We start from the raw sequence: 14,669 nt of genomic DNA, 5'->3' as shown, positions 1-14,669 counted from the left end.
AAATTAAATTTGTAAGCTAATGGATGTCTTTAGTGGAGTGTATACAACACTGTTTCCTTTTCCAAGAACGTAAAGGAGTAAAGAATAAAAGTAAAGAGAAAGAGAAAGTAAAGAGGCCAAATAGAGGAGCCTCATTCTTTATCTTCCCGCTGCATAGGGTCTGCTTCACTGTTTTCTTGCTAGTGTAGCCATCAGTTTTTCTTCTTGCAAAGTCCACCAATGTAAATAGTAATGTGCCATGGCGCAATGCAACTGACTCTTAAAGGGAATGAAAGATGAGACGCTGATTGGTTTAATGCACATTATGCTCAAAACACACCCATAACTAAATATAAAATAAAATAAAAAATAAGCACAACCTTGTAAGATGATACGCCAGGGCGCAGGGCATAATTTTCTGTCCCTAAAATAGCAAAAGTGGATTCAGACATGCCCTTAATGCTTTTGTGTTATGTGCTTTAGACTATGCGCCTAGTTAAAATAAAGCCCTAAAACAGTGCATTGTCAAAATGTGATGCAATGTTTTCATCTACAAGTGTTTCTTATGCAACACTGCTTTATAGAAACATAACATAAAGAAATTAAACTTTCTAAAATTAAATACTCGCCATGAAAATATGCTCTAAGAGCAAAAAAGTTGCACTCCACTAATGTATTAATGAATTTTTTTGCTAATGAGAGGCCACAGATAATTTGCTGCGGCTTAAACCCAAAGACTCTAGGGATGATTAGTGACATCAAAGCCTTCCGCTTTCTGTACATACATGTGTTTTTGAGGCCAGTAACATGACGGCATAGCTAAAGCATTCATTTAGCACACCCCCTAACTCTATCCCTTTTTTTGTCAAAAAAGACATAATTATAATTAAACTGTTTCGTTTTTTAGACTTTATTTTTCAGTCTAACCTGTCCCAACCCCTCAAAAGCCTTGAAATGCATACATTTAAATTTTTTTAAAGATTTACATATAAAGACAATAGTACCTTCTAAGTTTACATTACACATTTATTTTATCCCCCTCCAGCCTAGCATAAATGTCAACAGCTCATTGTGTATAAGTGGGTTCATTGCTTTAGCAGGCTCCACTTAAACATGTCTAATGTTTTAACTCCTAAATCCAGAAGGTGGTTTAATGTGCTGTGATAAAATATTCATTCGTGTGCTTATACAGATCATTAAACCTACAAAAAACGTGGTTTGTCTTTATCTAAAGTACACAGTGACCTCTGCATCACCTGATACTAACCATACTTTATACTCAAATATTAACCTGGCTGAACAGAAATAAGAAGAATTTCATCGTATTATGCTATGAATTCATGTAAATGTATGCTGAGGCGAGCAGAACGGCTTTCAGTTGATAACAATGGCCAAACGCAATATGTTTTGTGAATCAGACCTTTGAATAACAAATAGAAAGTGATTTTTTCTTATTTCAATACTCAACTAAATGATCAGGGAAATGGGCTCGTTCTGATGGATTTGAGAGATCAACTGCTGCGATTAATAACAATTGATCTAGATTACGCACATTTTATACAAGACAAAACAAATTGTTATCTGATAGGATATGCTGAGGTTGTTGTAGGATAGTAAAGCTCCATGCTGTTTTTTGCATTTCAGCGACAGATGTTTGAGTTTTATAACGGCTGTATAGGGAATCACATCATTATAAAACATGCCCCACTCCTATCACAGTAACTTCTGATGATACATGTTGTTCTCTGGCAAGCCTTACATCATTACCTGATAACAAAACACGGCTATTTTCTTATCCTGTCACTCAACAATTTTATCAAAAAAGGAACTCCAAATGAACTTAAACATATACATTAATTCTCATTTTGTCTGACAGGTGAAATTTCAAAAGAAAAAACAAACTGAATTGACAATGATTACAAAGTAGCACGAATGAATAGTCTAGTACTTGTATTTCAGGACAAACCGGGTCAGAATGGATTACTAAAATCAGTCAAAAAAACAAAAATGCACAAAAAAAAAAAACCTATAGGTGACGTGTCTTTAATTGTTTTCTTTTTAGTAATCTAATGACCATTTCTTAAATTATTTTTAAATTGCTTAATAATCTGATCTCTGCCAGCCTATAGATTAAAAGACTTAATCGGATTGGGTATTTGATTGATTGCGTTTTTGCATCTTTATACACATTCAGTCATCTGTGAAGTTTTTCCATAACTCAAACTTTGTGCATTCACTACACTTTAATTTCGAACAAACAGTCAAGTTCTGGCCTGCTCTACTGAAGAGGCATAGAGATTATGTAGTTCTATCACACAATCACAACATTCAGTCAAATCTTTTGACGTTTTTTAGTTTCTAAAATACTGTACATCAATGGAATTTACTGTCAAATATATACATTTTTATGTGGATGAATATATCAAAAGCTTGAACTGCAATTTTGACTTTTGGCAGTGAATGTCAAACCATGTGCACATTACGCTTGGGCGGTAATACGGTAATATAGTATACCGCGGGATCTAAAAATAGCAACGGTGTCAGTTTTAATACTGTTATACCGTCATAAAAAACAATGCACTTAAATAGGAGACAAGTATTAAATAATAAATATTATTTATCTAATGCCTACAAATCCGAATGGTGATTGTCATCACGGGACAATGTGGAGGAGAGAGAGAGAGAGAGAGAGGTGAGGTAAGATGGAGAGTCATGCACCAAGTGACCTGCAGTTTGGCAGTATTTCTGACCGAACGAGAAGGGAGATGTGGTAAAAATGAGAGGTCTGCATTCCCGCTGCTGTACTGCGGGAGCGGCGGGATCAGACCAGATTTCTTGCAGTGGGGGAATAACTTTCCAAATAAAGCGCGGGAGCAGTCGGTAACTCTGGTGTAATTTGAAAGGAAGCGGGCGCGCAATCTAAAGATATTGCTCACGAGCATGCGCGCAACCGCGTGCATGCTGTTTATGTGTGTGTGTGTGTGTGTGTGAATGAGAGAGCGCGTGGTGCTGTGTGTCGCGCTCTCTCTATGTGTGTGTGTGTGTGAGAATGAGAGAGAGAGAGAATGTGGTGCTGTGCGTCACTTGGTACTCTCTCTCTCTCTCTTTCTTTCTCTCTGTGTGTCTGTGTGTGTGTGTGTTTGTTTGTGTGCGTGCGCACGTGCGTGCGTGTGTGAATGAGAGAGAGCGTCCCACGCAGATCTCTAATACGAACAAGACCAACAGGTGAAAGCGAACCTAAGGTCGCATATACGGTATTCAGTTTCTGAATGGTTTAGGCACAAGCAGTTTAGGCACAGTTTGGTGATGCTGTCTGAGCCTTACGTCATCATTTTTTTATCATGTAAAATAGGGAGGTTTGACGGTATCCAAATTTGAATACCGCCCAAGTCTAGTGCACATACACATTATGAAAACATTTAAGAAATTGTTCAAATTGAGTCTGAATACATTTTATTTGATTATTAGAAATTTTTACAACCCAGACTCATTCTGATTACGTACCCCTATATACGTTTCTGGAGAGAGCAAAATACATCCCAGGAGCTACTTTTTTTGTTGTTGCAATTTTTGTTTCCGCAAATTCACCAGAGGCCGCTGTCAACTAACTGACTCACTAACTGACCAACCGACTGATACACCCACCCTCACCCTCCCCCTTCCCTAAACCCAACCAATAGTGTTTTAAAAAGCACCTATTGACCCACCACCCACTTCCATAAGCAGTGTTTTAAAAAGCAATCCAGAAAATAAAAGCCCTCAGATTTCTACCACGTTTTCAGATTTTACCACATTTCTCACCCTGTTATTTACTTGTTTATTTAATTTTTTAGCTTTTGTTTTTGTCTTACCTGCTTTCTGGAATCGTTCTTTACCGGACTCAAACACTGTTGTTGCGGACAACTCCGATCTGAAACTCAAGTCTGCCGACGTACATGTCAAGCTACCGGACAAACTGGTAACAGCGGGAAAGCTGTCCATACAGAGGTAAGTGGTCAGCTGGTTAACGCAAAAAAGAATAGCGTTCCTTTTAAAGACTATATGCAGCCATAAGTACCTCTGGCTACATAATTCTCAGGCCCCGTTTACACTAGTGCGTTTTAGTTTTAAAACGGTGTTTTAGAATGAAAACGATCCGCGTCCACACTCGCGTTTTACCCAGCGTTTCTGAACTGCTCTCCGTCCACACCAAAACGCTGAAAACGCACATCACGTGACCACACACACACACTTTGGCAATCGCTGGAGCCTGTCTACCCACCCAGATGAGAGCTCTGCTAGTCGGACTTCTCATCAAGCATCTCCCGCTGGATCTAATCTCACTATATTTATTAAACGTGATATTTCATTCATCTTGTTGTCTTTATCTAACGACATATTCCCTGACTTTGGTCATTGGAATCTATTACTTGTTCTCAGGTAACGTGTTTTGGCTGAGCGCAAAGATAAGTTAATGATTAATGTAAGCACGTAGCCTACATTCTGTATATTGACTGATCGATTGCCTTTATTTCCTATAATGTATAAACTTATTGTATGTTATACTTTTATAATGGCCATTATCGATTATTAAAACTGATATTCAGCAAAAGAGAGGGTTTCGTATTTTCACTGAAATTGAAAGGAGGCAGTTGTTATCGGCTCCGTTTTGTTATAAATATGCACACAGTGAAGATGACGCTCATGCAGCACGACGCCTCAACATTTCTGCTGTCTGTTTAGTTGTTAATATTAAAATAAAAATAGGCAGTTCCTTATATCAAGTTTACATTTTATTGTTGAGAAAGTGAAACAACGTAGCCAAGGTGATGTGAATGAAGTTATAAAGTACACTGTTCCCTGTGAAGATTGACGCGTGTCCTCGGTATGTTTTCCATATCAAACTGAGAAGAAGAGATGCAGCCTTGATCAAACTTGCGAAGTCTGAACTTACACGGAGAAGATTCAGGACTGAACTGTGTGTTAGGCTACTTAATATTGAGGAAAAGCCCCAATCAGAGAGGCGAATGTCTGCAGCCCCGCCTCCGTTTTCAGATGTCTCCGTCTTTCCCCATCCACACTGAGACAGAGCAGCAGCGTTTTAGAATGAAAACGGCCTCTCCAGCGTTTTCGAAACGCTCCGTTTTCGGCGCTCGAGAACTCCGGCGTAGTGTGGACGGATGGCGTAACCGTAGCAAAACTTAGGCGTTTTCAAACTAAAACGCATTAGTGTAAACGGGGCCTCAATCTCCAGAAATGTATATAGGGCTATGCAGGGCTGGAGCAAGCTGAACTGTCACTTTAGCCAAATGACTATCATGCTGCCCTCAACCCGAACTGTAAGGTGATCGCGGATAGCCGGCCGTGGGGCTACGATTTCAGAATGAGCCTATGTTGAAATAAAAAAAAAAGCTAAACATGGAATTTAGGAAACATAACTAACATAACTAAGTTGTTTACCTTAATCAATGTGTTATTCAACAGAAATTACCTGACAAACTCTGATAAACTTTTTTCTTTTATTCATTGTGCATTCAAGTTGATTTTTTTTTTATTGTGCAAGAAAATTCTATCCTTTAACATACTCCCAGATAGGTTGCTAAAGAATCATTTCTATGGCCAAGAACGTTTTAACTGTGGTTTTTGATCGGCGCTTTGCACTCTTAAACTATTTACCATTCATGTCTACACAGGAAAAGCTGGACATACGAATTCCTTATCAGCAGCCTAGATAATGTCTTCTGTGGCTGTGCAGAGGATGGAAACCAGTCAATATCTTTCTGTCAGCGCTGGAATGTGAGTAACAGTAATTTACTTCAGTCTAGCACCGTATCGGCCATGTTAGCGCGCAAAAAGCTACAACTACGCACTTCCACAACTAAAGCACCAACAGCCTCTATAATAATGAAGCAATTCTGTTATCACAATACACATAATTTTATGGGCTTCTCAAGGCAGACTGAGCTTTGTGTGTGTGTGTATGCGTTTAGCCAGACAGAGACAATGAGCCGTCTAAAGAGAAAATAGCTTTAATATCCGTCTGAGCGAATTGCTCAGCGCATTAAAGATTAACACACTCGCGTTCAGGAAAGCACAAGTGACTTTTCTTCAAGCCCTCTTGTGTGTTTGGGCAGATTTGAAGCGATTTAATTCCTCAAATGGAATCAAACGGCCGCACGCACATGAATGGGGGACAACTGCAAATGGAGGATGTAAATTGAGACTACAGGATGAGACTGTGGCTAATTGCGCTGCTATAAAAGCCCAAAGCAACAATCCAGAGGCTTGATTTGGTCAGTTCTCCCATTCCTCCAGCAACCACACCCACACACAGGCGAGTCAAATGCTGCCTGCTACAACCATAAACATGCCCCACATGCTTGATTGCTTCTCGGTGAATACTTAACTTAGCAGTGATAATGGAGGTGTCTAGTCTGGAGGTGCAAGCGGGGGATGTGTGTTTGTGTGTGTGCAGAAAAAGAAAGAATCCTATCAGACTATTGCCTACCACTGGTTTTTATTTCATTGCTTTGATGTTTACGGTTGGACTGTTTTTGGTAAAGCTCAACACAATAATAAAGTCTTATGATGTCGGCTGAGAAATGTCAGGCATTCCGACCCACCTCCGACTTGTATAAAAAAATATATATATATATACGTCTGGATCTTGTAAAACTATGCTCTGCGCACTATACATGCATTGACAGAAGCTTGTAAGTTGGTGGCTTTAAAATTAATAGAGCCTATCAATAATGAAAGTTACTTGTCACGTCGTAAAAAGCTTTCTGAAGTTTAAAATGATTCCCGAACACCTCGCAAGGTTCCACTTGAAGCCCAGAAACACTCAGGTCTTCCTCCCCTGTCTGTCTGCTTGTTTGAACACGCTCTCGCTGCTCCTTATTAGAACACAATAAAAGACAGGAATGGAATGGGAGGCCTCCCCTCACCCAAAAGAGCACTCAAAGCCCTGGAGATGGAGACCAGATAATTAGGCCTTGGTCTTTGATGCTCCACCATGGCAAAAGGTGAGTTACCGGCTCATTTGTAACACAAAAGTTGGCAGAGCAATGCTGGTTGGAGTAGAGCGAGGGTAGAACAACAAATTGAACGGTCATTTAACTGCATCCTGTTGAGGGCCTGACACTAAAACTTCTGGCATGTAAAGGCTAAAGAAGTCCATGTTTCTTCTGTGGTTTAGATGGTGTCATCATCATCCCTCAACTTCTGCTACCACTAACCAAACACTCCACTTCTTCAGAAGTACAGAGATACAAAACACAAGCAACTGCTGTTTCCTAGAAAACAAAACACGGCAGAGAGTGGATCATTCCCTGAATTAAAGCCTATTTTAATGTTGATTCAATAGGTTGAAAATAAAAATAAATCCTGCAATTCCTGCGTAGAATTAGATTATAAACCCACAGCATCCCATTTAAGGGCCTCAGGAGTGACTTTAAGACCTGTGCTGTTGGGGCCTTAAAATTTGTGTGTAAATCCAATAAATGTCAGAGTCGTAATTAAGAAAATGTCCAGGGCTTTTCTACGCGGCAATCCTATACTGGTCATCCGTTTTTTGTTTTTTTTTTCTAGTAAAGAGCCTGAGATGTTCAAAGCATGCAAACGTATCAGAAAACTCATCCAAATCCAAAAGCAGACAAACAAATCTGCGAAGCAGGAATGCAAACCAAAAGGCATGCAAACAAATCACAAAACACCGAAACCAAATCCAAAAAACAAACAAGCTCACTTGTCTGTTGTGGCCCACAAACTCTGATAACCAATTACATTAAAGTGGAAGTGAAGCAGTCAGTCAAGTTTACACTATTTTGTAAACTGATTTCCACTTTAATGAAAACATATTAATCAAACTTGATTAATGGAACCAGGGCTTGACATAAACACCCCCCAACCCGCCCAAATGCGTGTAGATTTCAGCTGTGGGGGGTAGACAGCTGCTCCCACTAGCCACTTTGGCTTTTTGAAAATAATTTTTCAATTGTAGTTTTCTTAAAAGCAGGGTTCGACAATAAGGATGGATGAACCAATATTCGTGCAAATCTTATAATCAAGAAGCAGCACCGGACAAAAATCATTGTATTTTTGCAAGCAAAAGAAAGCAGGTGAATATTGAATAAGAGGATGAACACTCGCGCTCACAGGTGATGTGATGCATGCGACTGTTTAGAAAGCATGCATACTCCCGTTTACGTGTGTGAAGCAACCATGCCTAGAGGAAACGCAACTGGTACAATTGGTTCTCTTTGAAATAGACTGGACAAAAAGCGATGATGGTGCACCCACGGTCCTGCTGCTTTCAAGAGCACCATATTAAAAATATTTAATACTTTTTGTAAGCAGCAGCAGTTGCTGCTTTCACTTTAACCATTCTTTGAACAGATTATTAACAGGCCTAACATTGACCGTGAGTGTGTGATTATCCTTTCATCATCACACACGGTATGTTTTTTACCTTGGTAAAATGGTTTCTTGGTTTAATTATCTTTTTTTTTTTACAATAACATTGCTTTATTTCATATAAGATTAATTATTAATTTATGTGGTGATCTGGAACCTTTAGCTAGGTCTATTAGCTATTACTGTCCATATTTTAGATACATGACAATAGTTATTTTGTTTAATTTCAATTTAAAAAAAAAAAAGTTTGTTGGATTAAAAGTGCATATATACAGCTATATGTTGCTTGTTTTGACACATTATTTACAATTTGTGGCTAAAAAATAATAATTTATATATTTTCGGTGTGGTCAGAGATAAATTTGGTAAATCCTTAATTTTGAAATAAAAACTAATGGCAATTCAACACAACCCATTTGCTCATGAACATTGAGCAAGCTCATGCACACACAAAAAGGCATGTAGATAAAACACAAAATCTATATTAAGTAATTTTAGCATGTCAAAGTCAAATTAATGCATATAAAATATATTTTCCCAACAACAAAATTGTGGCTTGTTAAAAATGGCGAGTGGCTAGTAATGTTGGAAATCTACAAGCCACAGTGTCTGGTGATAAAAAAGTAAATGTCAAGCCCTGAATGTAACCATTTTGCAGAAAACGGTTTGTTTAATATATTTTCATTTAACTGGAAACCAATTTACAAAATAATGTAAACTTGACTGACTTTAAGCCATATTTCTTAACAAACAGGCTTCAAAGTACATGAATGTATCAAACCCCCTTTTTTTTTTTTTAGATTTATCTTTAATAATAAACTTTTTTGGCTATTTTGTTAGAATCTGCTTGGGTAATCTGTGTGCGATCTTTGATTTGTTTGCTTGCCTCGACTACACTGAATACTATACTAGACCAAACAAAAAGAGTCAGAGGGAAAGTCCAAGTTTTTGAGGAAAAAGTGAACTTTGAAATGATGACACACATTCGCAAGCCACGCCTTCAAAGCACCTCTCTTTACAGGCTTCTCGTAAAGACAAAGAGCAGCAATCCATAACCCTCCACCTCTGTGTGTCTCTGCATGTATTTACTCAGATGAACAGCCAAGACTCAATGTTTTTCTTTTTCTGCCTCTGCTGACAGGTCCTTCGACAAAAGGAGCCCGCCATGGTGGGAGGTCTACTGTGGTAAGTGGCTGCCCCTGCCTCTGTGCTGTCAGCCTTAGCGACATGTCCGCTCGCCCCCTGACACCCGGGAATAATGATATTAGTGGAGGGTGGAGGAGACAGGACGTCAATGGGCAGATTTGTTCAATTTAACCCCTCTGACCCCGTACGGCCCTTCAATCTGTCAGCCAGACCCTTCCCTCTCGTGCTAAGCAGCTACACGGGGACAGGAACAGAGAAGGAAAGGGAAAGAAATAAAACCCCAAAAAATACATGAAATGGCTAGAGCTGGCCAAAAAAAAAATATTAAAGTGAAAGGAAAAGAGACTGATTGAAAGGAAAGGACAGGAGGGAATGCCAGGATGTTAAATTAATGAATAGGTCAGCAAAAACCATCATTATTTACTCACCCGCATGCTGTTACCTGTACATTCCTCTACAAATCAGATTCTACGTACTCGCTAATCCTGTCATACGGTTAATAGCTGGAGGGGAACATTTTCACTCAGTGAATCAGGATTTAAATTTGAGCCTGTTTTTCGTAAGCTGCTGTAGGACTTTAGAAGAATTTGAATAGAGGAGTTGGTCAATATTGAATAATAGTAACATTAGATAAATTTATTTATATCTATTTCAATATCTATATATTTAACTAGGGCTGTGTGATATTGAGGAAAAATTTGATTTGTGATAGCATACTAAATAATGCGATATTTGATATATGATGTGATATTTAAAAAAAAAATAAATTATAGCAAACATACTGTACACTCACTGGCCACTTTATTAGGTACACCTGTCCAACTGCTCGTTGACGCAAATTTCTAATTAGCCAATGACATGGCAGTAACACAATGCATGACGATCTGCTGAAGTTCAAACTGAGCATCAGAATGGGGAAGAACGGTGATTTGAGTGACTTTGATTGTGGCATGGTTGTTGATGCCAGATGGTCTGAGTATTTCAGAAACTGCTGATCTACTGGGATTTTCACGCACAACCTTCTCTAGGGTTTACAGAGAATGGTGCGAAAAAGGGAAAATATCCAGTGAGCTGTAGTTCTGTGGGCGCAAATGCTAGAAGTCGGAAGAGAATGACCAAACTGGTTCGAGCTGTTAGAAAGGCAACAGTAACTCAAACAACTACTTGTTACAACCAAGGTATGCACAGAAGCATCTTTGAACGCACAACAGCAACTGCGGCACAACAAATCTGCAGCAACTGCATGATGCTATCAGGTCAGTATGAATTAAAATCTCTGAGGAATTTCCAGTACCTTGCTGAATCTATGCCATGAAAAATTAAGGCAGTTCTAAAGGTGTTCCTCAACAAGTTTCTCAAAAGCGGGTACAACCTGGTACTAGTAAGGTGTACCTAATAAAGTGGCCGGTGAGTGTGTGTTTCATACTATTTAAGGGTAAATAAAGCATCACAGTATCTTCTCTCTATATATTATATATTATATATATATATATATATATATATATATATATATATATATATATATATTTATTTATTTATTTATTTTTTTTTTTACCAAAAACCTTTTACTTGCTTACTTGAAGAAATGTGCTGAAAAGTAGAGATGCACCAAAAAGACAAATCTGGGCCAAAACCAAAACGCTTTGTAATAACTGTTTATTTTATTAAGTAATATAATTTTGTAAGACCCTTTAATTAATACCTTATATTTGACCATCTTCAGTGAAATGTTAAAAAAATAACCACATTTACTAGTGTCACTTTACTAGCGTTGCCATGGCATAGTAGCATTATTGCAAACAGCAAGATCAAGTAAACTACACTACCTGACAATAGTCTAGTCGTCGATCCCAGTTGTAAGAGCAACAAATAATAACTCCAGATTCTCACAGAAGATTCTCATCAGTCGAGTTTGGTTAAGGAAAAATCTCGGTTTGGGGTTAATTCAGTATGGGGGCATGAAAGAGATCTGCAGAGTGGATGACAACATCAAGAGTATCAACACATTTGTGCTGCCCATTACATTACAAACCACAGGAGAGGGCAAATTCTTCAGCAAGATACCACTCCCTCTCATACTTCAACCTCCACAACAAAGTTCCTGAAAGCAAAGAAGGTCAAGGTGCTCCAGGATTGGCCAGCCCAGTCACCAGACCTAAACATTATTGAGCATGTCTGGGGTAAAATGGAAGAGGGATTGAAGATAAATCCAAATAATCTCAATGCATTCTGGAAGTCCTGCAAGAACGCTTTCTTTGCCATTCCAGATGACATTATTTATAAGTTCTTTAAGTCATTGCAGAGATCTATGGAAGGAGTCCTCCAAGCTCATGGGGGTCATACACAATATTAATTCTTTTTCCAATGCACCACAACTACATTCTATACTGTACATTATTTCTGTTAAGTGACAAGACTTTTGTCCCAGCAAAGTCAGAACTTACTGTCCTAATTAAATCATTAAAAATGAAGGCATGATCATATTTTATTTTGGTCAAATAAGCGTAATTTAGAGGCCTTTGCCTTTCATTTTAGCCACTTCTGTTACCAAATGATCAACTAAAAGTCAAGTTATTATTTGTTGTTCCTAAAACTTAAAGAGGCGACAAGACTTTTGTCAGGTAGTGTACATAGAAATGTCCTGTGAGCCCATTATTTGAGTGGACTTTGCTTTTCCACTGAGAATGTGTGGTTCGCATATAGATAAGTATAGGAGTTCATGAACAGAATATCCACAGAGCGGAATATTGAGCTATTGTGAACTTTGAACACAGTACATGTTCTTCGCTCCCCTTGTGCTTTGAAAGCTGCTTCATTCTATGAAGAGAGTGACTATGGCTGGAGGAGAGTGAAACCAGTGTGTTGTACAGTGTGGTCCACCTTTTATCAGCTCATATTTTTAGCTTTTTCTCTGTTTCAGCCATAAAGAGAAAATGTCATTTTAATTATTTTTTGCTGGCCGAAAATTTGGTGATTACCTACTGAAATGTCTTTCAGAGGGTGTGCTAGTGGCAGCCACACAAATATACTGTGTAAATATTTATTTTAAACCATTGTGGTATGCATATTATAATATGCACAGTTGCAAAACTTAGATAATTTCGATAGATTAAACAGCTGAGTCAAGCATATCTGTCAAAACAACTGAATGTTTTGAACAAGACAAAGCAAATCTACAAAACATGTGCTCATGTATAACTTTCGGGGTGTGCTTTCTAAAGGTCAAATTTCAGGTCAATTCAAATTTATTTGTATAATGCTTTTCACAATACACAATGTTTCAAATCAACACCGAAAATCATGGTAATAATGTTTCTAATATCATCCATAACGTCTTCAAGTTTAGATTAGACATCATGATACAAGCAATCAAGCACTTTTAGAGGTTTACTACATGGAGTATCAGCCATCACATGAACACTATTTATATGAGGATAAATAAATCTCCAACTTTACATAAAGATCAGAGTGATAGTTTGTAATTAAATACATTCACCTGTCTCAAATAGATATGGCCAAGATAATTTGAATGCACCTAAACAATATAAAGGTAATGAATCTGCTGATTGTGTCCTCAAATGAAGCAGTGCACCTTGCTCGTGCTGCTGTGTTTGCTTCCTCTCCATTCTTGCTTTGCTCATTTGTAAAGCATGAATCTTGCTCCAGACATCTGTAAGAGATTGTCTGCATGCTGCTGCAGCACCCTCAGCCAGCTGGAGCCAGGCCAAGTAAACGCTGCCAGAAAAGTCAGCAGGCCACGCGTGTGAACAAACAGTATGGGAAGAGGTCAGTGAAAGTGTTGTGTGACGCAGACCTTGGAAAAAGAGGGGGATTGAAGGGCGGGAGGGGGGGATGACAGAGACTCTCGGCACATGAGCCTGCTTTATTTCCCCCATTATGACGAATGGCTTCTTCATACGACGGCAGCTGCAGCTGCTTTTGGAGAAGCTGAGCAAACATGACACTATTGAAGAGGACGGGCCGAGATAACAGCCTGAAACAACAAGGAGCGCAAAATTACCGTTATCTCACCGCTCTGTTGGACACTACTTAAGACCAGATCGATATAGACGTGTATGACAAGAGCACACACAGTCGAAGACAAAATTATTAGCCTTCCAGTGAAATTATTATTATTATTATATTTCCTAAGTGATAACATGGCATATTTTCACAGTGCAGAGAATCTTATTTTAGTTTGGCTGGAATAAAAAAAAAGTTATTTGAATATATATTTAAAAATTATTTGTTTAATAATTTTTAAAATGTAATAACTGCTAAGGCCAATAATATTATTGTTATTAATATTATTATATCTATTATATTTTAAAATGTGGCGAGGAAAAAAAATCTCTGTTCAACAGCACTTGAAAAATTTTGAATAATTTTTTCATTAACTCCTTATACGTGTAGACTGGATAGCATTATTTTTGGCATTTGTGTCAAACATAAGTGTTTATTTATAAATTAGTATTAATGTATATGTACAATTTAATTATATTTAATTCAATTATTATTATTTGTGCCTTATTCTAGAGACTATTGAGGATGTTTTAAAAGACTACTGAAACAGACTACTGAGAAGGTTTATATAAAATAACAAAAAATGTGACATGTTTTCAGAGAAATATGCTTATATTCATTTTAGACAACATAAAAATAATGTTTTAAATTCAGAAGAGATAAAAAAAAATCAATATAGGGTGGAAAACCCCTGATTTTTTATCACAACAAATAAAACCAATTACAAAAAGTGCTCTATTTGACAATATTTTTGGAAGAAAATTTAGCAGACCATTATATAATATATAAACAAATATTAACTATTTACTCAAACTAATGTTCTGTTTTTTAACCATTATTTTGATATAGGACAGTGGCGATTTCAAACAGGAAAGCATTGGGAGCAGAGAGGGAAAGTAGCGGCAAAGGACCTTGAGCCAGGGATCGAACGCAGGTCACCGTTGACACATCTGTGCTATATGTCAGCGCACTTTACCACTAGACTATTGGCGCCGACCTGATGGTCTGTTTTCATTTTTTTTTTTTTTTTTGAATTTTATCATATTTCATATATCTATTCCATTTTCTTTTTGAAAACATTTAAATTAAAATAATTGATTGTTCTGTGAGGAGAAACTAAATTACTT

At 37.8% G+C, this 14,669-nt stretch overlaps 2 protein-coding genes across 24 annotated transcripts in view; one reads left to right on the top strand and one right to left on the bottom strand.

The window, feature by feature from the left end:
• The window catches only part of epg5 (ectopic P-granules autophagy protein 5 homolog (C. elegans)), a 1,176,376-nt gene that overhangs the window by 875,422 nt on the left and 286,285 nt on the right, over nucleotides 1–14,669 (top strand). The gene's annotated exons all lie outside the window — the stretch shown is intronic.
• arid3c (AT rich interactive domain 3C (BRIGHT-like)) overlaps nucleotides 1–14,669 on the bottom strand; it is a 225,781-nt gene that overhangs the window by 58,284 nt on the left and 152,828 nt on the right.

This window comes from Danio rerio, chromosome 5, assembly GCF_052040795.2.
Source record: "Danio rerio strain M-AB ecotype USA chromosome 5, GRCz13ab, whole genome shotgun sequence".
Lineage (NCBI taxonomy): Eukaryota > Metazoa > Chordata > Actinopteri > Cypriniformes > Danionidae > Danio > Danio rerio.
The sequence above is the reverse complement of the archived record's forward strand: the minus strand, read 5'-3'. Positions and strand labels throughout refer to the sequence as shown.